Source organism: Pipistrellus kuhlii, unplaced genomic scaffold (genome assembly GCF_014108245.1).
Source record: "Pipistrellus kuhlii isolate mPipKuh1 unplaced genomic scaffold, mPipKuh1.p scaffold_m20_p_21, whole genome shotgun sequence".
Lineage (NCBI taxonomy): Eukaryota > Metazoa > Chordata > Mammalia > Chiroptera > Vespertilionidae > Pipistrellus > Pipistrellus kuhlii.
In genome coordinates this window covers 1,751,054-1,759,390 of record NW_023425520.1, presented here as the reverse complement: position 1 = coordinate 1,759,390, position 8,337 = coordinate 1,751,054, and the positions used below count along the sequence as shown (strand labels likewise).

Below are 8,337 nucleotides of genomic sequence, written 5' to 3'. Positions count from 1 at the left end.
GTGCCATTTCAAGATATTTAATCTTGCCAAAACCGGTTTGGCTTGGTGGATAGAACATCGGCCTACAAACTGAAAGGTCCCAGGTTCGATTCTGGTCAAGGGCAAGTATCTTGCGGATATATCCCCGGTGGCAGGTGTGCAAGAGGCAGCTGATCGATGTTTCTCTCTCATCAATGTTTCTAATTTTCTATCCCTCTCTCTTCCTCTCTATAAAAAATCAATAAAATATATTTTTAAAAGATATTTAATCTGTTTATTAGCCATGTTCTGACTGAACAAATACTCTTTTTGTCCAGAAGTAAAAGGAAGTCATGGCATTTATTTGTTCATCTACAAACTCCTTCCAGTACATTCTGGAGACCTAGTAATAAGAACACAAACACTTAGGTCAATTTTACCTCAATTCAATGCAGCCTCACCTTCAAAAAAGAGCAGATGCCATATTTGCTACTGTATGTTCCTCCTCTGTGCACTACTTGCAGACTCCAATTTTAAGAGAGAAGAAATATGAGTGTTTTTAACCTCTTTCGCTTCACTTTCCACTGTGGCAGCCAGCATATCCTTTGCCAGGCCTTATCGCTGTTTCCAAAAGTAAAGACAGTTAACAGGGGCTCAATGCTGTCAATTCAGAAGAAAATCAAGCTCAGAGTTAAGCGTGCAGGGGCCACTTGGCCCCTAAGAAAAGTTATATATGGAATAAGCAAATAACTTTTGAGTAATTAGTTGTTTTCCGTGATCTTGAGACTAATAAAGTGCCTGTCCTAATTATGGAAAGGTGTCAATTTCCGAGAAGGAAGAACAAAATCCAAAGTTGATTCCCCCCCCCCCCCCCAGTTCTTTCCATTTTCCTCCTCTACCTCCCTCCACTCTCCACAGGTTTCCAAGACTGTAGATTTAGAGGGAAATCCCTTCCTGTTGGACATTTGCAAAACTATTTAGTGGCTTCCATTGATCACTGAACTTTGGTAGCCAAGTTCTTGCATGGCTTTGGCCCTGCTGTGTGCACCACTCTCTTCTGAGCTTCTTGGGTTCCCGGAACAATGGCTTTCTCTTTGTTCTTCATTCTTCCAGCTCCTTTTTGTCTTAGATCTTTGAACATGCTGTGCCCACTACCTAGATGCTCTCTTGCCTTTTCTTAGTCTACGTTTTGCCTGAATTGCTTCTACTTACCTTTCAAGACTCAATTTAAATCAGCTTTCCTCGGGGAAGTCTTCCTTAATCCCCACACAAGGCTGGCATCCTTGTTCAACACTGTAATCCTTGCCTTCCTTGGCACTATTGCCATTGCATCAACCCCAGCACCTAGCATAGAGCCTGGCTCATAGTAGGCACTGAAATACCTGTTAAGTGAATAAACAATTGAACGAATAAAGCTTGATGTGGTGTCAGATAGAAATACAAATAGCTATTTCCTTTTATAATTTATTTTTATTAATAAATTATAGTCAATGTGTAATACCATATTAATTTCAGGTGTATAACATAGTGATTAGACATTTATATAATTTATGAAGTGACCATCCAATTAGTCTAATATCCATCTGATGCCATACAGTTATTATAATATTATTGACTATACACTGAGTGGCCAGATTATTATGATCTCTGAAAGCATAATAATCTGGCCACTCAGTGTATATCCTATATAATAAAAAGCTAATATGCAAATTGTCCCCTCGACCAGGAGTTCGACCAGCAGGCAGACTGGCCAACTGCCCGTGTCCCCTTCCCCTGGCCAGGCTGGCCAGACCCCACCCATGCACAAATTCTTGCACCAGGCATACACTCACACACACACACACACACACACACACACACACACACACACACTGAGTGGCCAGATTATTAGGCGTTCAGAGATCATAATAATCTGGCCACTCAGTGTATTCCCTGTGCTGTACTCTACATCCCCATGACAAGAAGCTATTTCTTGTAACTAAAGGCTGAAAAGGTGCAATAAAAGTTGCTTTCTGAGCCACACTTTTAATTCCTTACCACTTAATAATGTCTTTCAGTTTTAAAAACAAGTTTTAGTGGTCAGTGTTCAGAAATGGCATGTAGTGCCGCTAAGTCAAATAAGAAACTAAGTCCTGGACTTGGGGATTCTAGACCTTTCTAAGGTGAGTTACTTCATGAATGAACTAGCCTCATATTTCACGAGACTTTCTTGATAAAGTCTTGATAAGCAGATTTTTGTTCGGTAAGTAGTCTGTTTGCTCAAGTGAACAGACTCTTTATCTTCAATAAACTTATCTGCAGGCATTCCCCAAAACAATTGGAATTATTCTTTGTTTTATAGTTCTATCTCTCTCTGGAAGTTCTTCAGGAGCAAAGAACTATGTCATGCTGACATAGGTGGTCTACAGACTTATCTAAGTCATGTGGACACAGATGGTTTCAGTTCTCACCCACTGAGTCAAGTCCTTCAAAGATGTTTCCTGCCTGAGTCACTGGTAACACCCACCACCCTGCTGCTCCCCCAAGGGAAAGAACTGGTGTAATTTTTACTTCCCTGTTCTCTAAGGAGGTCTCTCACCCTCAACTCTCATACTTTGCGATTGCTTCCCAAATGCTCTTTCAGCATCTCTTCTGTCTCCACACTTTCTTTCATGTAGTCATTTCTGAAATAAATAAATAAACCACTTCTCCCCTAAATTAGTTTCACAACGATCACATACAGAGTGGGGCAAAACTGTAGGTTTACAGTTGTTGAGTACTTATTACTATTATTTATTGTACTATTTTCCATCCGAACAACTATAAACCTACTTTTGCCCCACCCTGTATATTAAACTATTATATGTACACCCTAAATATATACATTTTTTTTATTTGTCAACTATTCCTCAATTAACCTTTTAGAAAAAAAAGTTTTCCAATGCTAAAAAATAAAACCTGAACTTAATAGCGCTGTCTCCAAGACTCTCCCTGAGCTGGTCCCAACCTCTTAATTTACTTCACATTTCATATATTTTATTATTTATTTAAACTAAAAAAAATTAAAAAAAAAAAACAGTTTACCATTTCTCTCCATTACTTAATATAGACATTCACAGCTAAAAATTTTTATCTAACCACTGCTTAGCTGCATCTCATAAGTTTTGCTATGTCGTTTCTTCATTTTCATTCATCTCACAGTATTTTCTAAAATTCCTTTTGATGTCTTCATTGATCCTTTGATTATTTATTAATATGGTGTTTAATCTCCACATATTTGTGAGTGTCCCAATTTTTCCTGCTATTGATTTTCTTTAAATATATTTTTATTAATTTCAGAGAAGAAGGGAGAAGGAGAGAGAGATAGGAACATCAAGGATGAGAAAAAATCATGATTTTTAATTTCATTCCACTGTAGTTGGAAAACATGCTTTCCATCATTTATAACCTTGTAATCTTATTGAAGTGTTTTATGACCTAGCATATTTTCTATCCTGGACAATGGTCTATGAGCACTTGAGAAGAATGAGTATCCTGTTGTGGTTGATTGCAATATATACTAGCTATCTGTTAGGTCTAGTCTACTTTTTGATCTTCTGTCTCATTTTTGTATTCATTATTGAAAGCAGGTATAGACATCTCCAACTATTGTTGTTTAATTGTTTAATTTTCATGTTGGACAGTTTTTTTTTCAAGTATTTTGGTGTTCTGTAATTGTATTAATGTTTATAATTGTAATATTTTTCTGATAGACTGGCAATTTTATTATTAAAAAATGTACCTCTTTGGCTTCAGTATAATTTTGTGTTTTAAAGTCTATTTTGCCTGATGTAGCCACATCAACTTTCTTGTTTATTGTTTGCATAATGAATTTTTTCTTTACTTTACTTTCAATCTATTTGTAGTTTTAATTGCCCATTTAAAAACTTTCATTTACATTTGAATTTTAAAATATTTTACATGTTGGGTTGTTTATTTTATTAATATTAAGTTGTGATGGTTCTTCACACATTTTGAGTACAAGTTCCTAATCAGATATTTACTTTGCAAATATTTTTCCTTGTCTGGCTTGTCTTTTTATTTCCTTTTTATTTATTTTTTTTCCTTTTCCGTAACAGAGCATTATTTCTATTTTAAGCTCCCACTTGGCTGCCGTATCTATAATCTTATCAATGGTGGCTCATCCCCTCCCTCAGTGCTGTGTCCAGATTCGGGAATTTCTGAAGTGGGACTAGATCTTTACATCACTGGTCCCCACGAGGATTCTGGGATGCTCTTTATCCACTCTGGGGTTGGTTTTTAGTCTGGCCCCTCCAATCATGGTGATTGCCTGGCTTGAGGGTTGGGGACCTCTGTGGCTTCCTTGCCCTGTGATGTGGCAGAAATCTCTGTGAGATGGCCCTGCTGCTTGCCACAAGACATTTTTGCTGATGAGGAGCTTGAGGTTTCAGGTTAGGTGGCTGGCACAGAAAAACCACAGGGAGGAAGAACACAGCAAGGACCTGGCACTTAATAAATGCTTAACAAACACTTAGCAGTTGTCACCAATGTTCTGTTGATTATTTTCTTATGTGAGCAGGTTAGTTTGGGAGTATTTTCTCAACAAACAAATACTTGAGTGCCTACTGCATTCAAGGCACTTGGAATTAATGTCCTGGTCTTACACCATATTAAAAGATGATTAGGAAACATTTTTTAACAGGGCTTCTTTTAAACAGGTTAAAAGAGAAAAAAACCTACACAGTTTCACACATTTGGGGGGTAACATCTTTTCTTTTTATTTTCTTTCTCACTGAAAATTTAGTAAAATTATATAGGATCCAGGTGTATGACTCTACAATACATCCTCTGTATATTGTATCCTGTGTACACCACCCAAATCAAGTCTCTTTCCATCACCATTTATCCTCCCTTAACCGTTCCCTACCTCTCCACACCCCCTTTCCCTCTGGTAATCACCATACTGTTATCTGTGGATGAGTTTTGTGTTTTGTTTTTGTTTTTTTGCTTAATCCCTGCACATTTTTCACTCAGCCCCTAAGTCCCCTCCACTTTGACAGCTGGCAGTCTGTTCTCTGTATCTATGACTGTTTCTATTTTGTTTGTTAGTTTATTTTGTGTGTTAGATTCCATATTTAAGTGAAATCATATGGCACTTAACTTTCTCTGACTGGCTTATTTCACTTAGCATAATACTCTGCAGGTCCACCCATGCTGTCACAAACAGTAAGGTTTTCTTCTTCTTTACAATTGAGTAGTATTCCATTGTGTATATGTACCACAGCTTTTTTATCCATGATGGGCACTTGGGCTGCTTCCAAATCTTGGCTATCTATATATACACTGAGTGGCCAGATTATTATGATCTCTGAACGCATAACAATCTGGCCACTCAGTGTATATCCTATATAATAAAAGGCTAATATGCAAATTGTCCCCTTGACCAGGAGTTCGACCAGCAAGCAGGCAGGCCAACCACCCATCTCCCCTTCCCCTGGCAGGCTGGCCGGACCCCACCTATGCACGAATTTATGCATTAGGCTTCTAATATATATATTCTGAGTGGCCAGATTATTATGTATTCAGAGATCATAATTATCTGGCCACTCAGTGTATAACAATTTAAGTGATCGAATAATGGAATGACCAACCCAACCAGTTGCTATGACACACACTGACCACCAGGGAGCAGACCCTCAATGCAAGAGTTGCCCCCTGGTGGTCAGTGCATTCCCAGAGCCAACCTCCTGTGGTCTCCCTCAGCCCTTCCCCCAGGTCAGCCAACCTGCTATGGCCCACCCCCATGGCCCTGATGGGCGGGCTGGCCAACATCAAGTAGTCCCTTCCCACGGTTAGGTAGGTGGTCAGTGCACTCCCACAGCCAACCTCCCGTGGCCAGGTAACCTCCAATGGCCCCTCCCCACAGACAGCCAACCTCCCACAGTCCCTTCCGCTGTCTGGCCTGCTCCAATCAGTCCTGGTGACAGCCACGATTGGCCCCAATCGCTGGCTAGGCTGAGGGACTCCACCCATGCACAAATTCATGCATCAGGTCTCTAGTTATAAATAACACTGCCAGGAACTTAGGGGTACATATATTCTTTCAAATTAGTGTTTCTGGCTTCTTTGAATATATTCCCAGAAGTGGAAGCATTGGGTCATAAGGCAATTCCATTTTTAACTTTTTGTGGTAACTCCATACTGTTTCCCACAGTGGCTGCACCAGTCTGTATTCCCACTAACAGGGCATAGGGTGCCCTTTTCTCCACATCCTGGCCAACACTTGTTGTTTGTTGATAGCCATTCTGACAGGTGTGAAGTGATATCTCATTGTGATTTTAATTTGCATTTGTGTAATGATTATGAAAATCTTTTTATATGTCTATTGGTCATCTGTATATCCTCTTTAGAGAAGTGTCTATTCATGTTCTTAGCCCAATTTTTAATTGGATTGTTTCGGGGGGTTTTGGCGTTGAGTTGTATAAATTTTTTATAAATTTCGGATATTAACCTTTTATCAGATGTATCATTGGAAAATATGTTCTCCCATTCAGTGGGTTGTCCTTTCATTTTGTTGATGTTTTCCTTTTCTGTGCAAAACCTTTTTAATTTGATGTAGTCTCATTTGTTTGTTTATTCTTATGTTTCCCTTGCCCAAAAAGATATATCAGAAAAAATATTGCTATGAAAAATATCTGAGACTTTACTGCCTATGTTCTCTTCTAGGGCCATGGTCGGCAAACTGAGGCTCACGAGCCACAAGAGGCTCTTTGGCCCCTTGAGTGTGGCTCTTCCTCAAAATACCATGGCCTGGGCGAGTCTATTTTGAAGAAGCGGCATTAGAAGAAGTTTAAGTTTTAAAAATTTGGCTCTCAAAAGGAATTTCAATCATTGTACTGTTGATATTTGGCTCTGTTGACTAAGGAGTTTGCGAACCACTGTTCTAGGGCATTACCAAAGTTGAAGTCCTTGCCTTCCTCCAGCAGGGGGCAGTAAGTGGTGATCTCAGCCTTCAGCTTGACCTTGATGGTCAGCAGGGCCTCATACCTTTGGGCCTGGTGCTGCCCCTTTGCCCCGGCCTAAGCCACCACTGAGGCCAGGTGCAGCATGATCCCGTTGAGCTGTTCCATCTGCATGGCAAGGAGCTTCTCCACTTTCCTCAGGCTGTTCTCCAAACTGACCTTCAGATTCCTCCTCAAGTCCAAGTCAATCTCCACAAATAGGATCCCGCATCTCTGCTCTGTGGGTGCCATCTCAACAGCTTTTATCTCTGCATTCTGTGTGGTAACCACTGAGGTGCTCTCCTCCATATGCTGGAACCACTACTTGTCCTCTTGATTCTTCTCAGCCAGTTCATGCTAGTCCACGATGTCTATCCTGATCTTGCTGAGGTCCTGAGATTTGGGGGCATTCATTTTCACAGTCCACCCAGAATTGGCAATCTGGGTTTGTAGACCAGTTACTTTCTCCTCATGGTTCTTCTTCCTGAGAGCCTCAATCTCTGTCTCAGATGCAGTCGAGTGACAATGAGATCATCAATGACCTTTCAGAGCCTATTGAAGGCACTCTGGCACATGGCCAACTCTATCTCATACTTGACTCTGAAGTTTTTAGTAGGAAGACAGGCATTGGCAATCTGCAAAGCGATATGGGCATTGTCCACAGAACTTGCAAAGATTTGAGCCCTCGGGGTCTCAATGGTCTTGAAATAATACCCCCAGACTTTGACCTGTGGTCTCTTCTTCAGGTGTCCCAAGATTCTGTTATCCAGTCTCTGATTATCAGCTTCAAAGCTCCTGACTCTCTCCAGGTAGGAGGCCAGGCAGACATTCAGGCATTGCACAGTCTTCTTCTTGCTCAGATGCTCCTTATGCCCACCAGATACTTTGACATCTCCATAGCCGGACCTCCTGCACCCTGGTAGAGTAACACACATAGATCCAGGATTCTGAGACCCCAGCATCCACATAGACACTGGCCATGCTGCTGGCAGGCTGACCAGGTGGCTGGGCAATTGCACGGAGCCGAGATTCCATAGATTGTGAAGAAGTTGGAGGAGGTGTTGAATATCCTATTGTTGAAGAAGAGAAACTGAAAGTGAGGTTCAAGCTGCAGATGAAGAGTAATGGTTGAGCTACCTTGTCACCAGTGTTTTAGTAAGTCAGTTTCATTTCTTTTGTTTTTACTTTTTTTTAAAGTGGCTGGCAGAACCACTTCACTTTTCTGACTAAATAAAAGGCTTTAATGTCAATCAACTGTCAGTTGATGAACCTGATAAATCCAGTAAAAGTACGTGAGAGGAGGGACACAAAAGGAGAGAATTAGAGGAAAGGAGGAAGGAGAGAAGTTAGTTTGCAGAAGTCAAGTCTATTCTAAACTGGGACTCTCCTTGCCCCTTGA

At 40.5% G+C, this 8,337-nt stretch overlaps 1 pseudogene; it reads right to left on the bottom strand.

Moving 5' to 3' along the window:
- Positions 1 to 330: 330 nt before the first annotated feature.
- LOC118726121 lies at positions 331 to 7,906 on the bottom strand (annotated as a pseudogene).
- Positions 7,907 to 8,337: the final 431 nt, after the last annotated feature.